The sequence below is a fragment of the Bison bison genome, unplaced genomic scaffold (assembly GCF_000754665.1).
Source record: "Bison bison bison isolate TAMUID 2011002044 unplaced genomic scaffold, Bison_UMD1.0 scf7180017864180, whole genome shotgun sequence".
NCBI classification, from domain to species: domain Eukaryota; kingdom Metazoa; phylum Chordata; class Mammalia; order Artiodactyla; family Bovidae; genus Bison; species Bison bison.
Window position 1 is genome coordinate 13,444,051 of NW_011494752.1, and position 1,134 is coordinate 13,445,184.

Here is a 1,134-nt window from a genome sequence, read left to right on the forward strand (position 1 = left end):
ACAGAGCTCATCCTGCACCTGCTGGCACAGCCCAGGCAGGGGGAAAACCAGTAAAGTCAGGAAGGGAGGCTCGGTGGAGAGGCAAAGGAAAGGGCTGTGCCCTTCATTTCTCTACTTTCTGTATCCTCAGTGCTTAGTGCCCAACTGGCCTGATCAGACGGATCCAGTTCGACCCTTGCTCTGATGGTCTCTCTATGTGAGCCTGGATTGAGTCTTTACATATCTGAGACTCAGTTTTCCCACCTGTGCAATGGGACTGACATTTCATGTGTGTGATAAAATACACATAGCATAATATTTACCACTTTAAAGTGTACCTATAATCCAATGGCATTTAGTACGTTTACAGTATGGTACAATTATTCCAACTATTTCAGTCCAGAACATTTCACATCAGGTGGCCATGATTACAGTGGATGGCTACATGTATATGAAACTCTAGACCCAGTAACACAAGTCTCTGGGGACAGAGATCAGAGCAGGAATTGCTGTGAGGCAGAATTGACTCGATGGAGCACAGAGAACCTGCTGACATGAAGGAAACGTTCTCTGTCTTGCTGAGATGTGGGCTCCATGAGTAGATACAGGTTCAAAACTCAGGCTAAGATCTGTATATTCACTGTTGGTAAATTTTATCTGAGTGCAAAATAAAAAGCAAGGACAAAGAATTATAAAGAAGCACCTGATGGGGAAGTAGGAGACATTTCCTGGAAAAAATGTCAGATTTCTAGTTGGTTCCACGGGATGAAGGAGGCAGAGACACCATCAAAAGTTTGCCTGCCTATCGGCCTAGTTTGCTTCCATCTGTGTCCATATAAGGCAATGAGACCTCAAGAAAGAAAGAAAGGAGAAGTGACTCAGCCATGTCCGACTCTTTGCGACCCCATGAACTATAGCCTGCCAGATCTTCTGTCAATGGAAGTCTCCAGGCAAGAATACTGGAGTGGGATGCCATTCCCTTCTCCAGGGGATCTTCCCAACCCAGGGATTGAACCCAGGTCTCCCACATTGCAGGCGGATTCTTTACCATCTGAGCCACCAGGAAAGCCCTCTACAAGGTTAATAATCGCTCTCGGTAATACTGGGGGTTCCCAGGTGGCACTAGTGGTAAAGAACCCGCCTGCCAATGGAGGA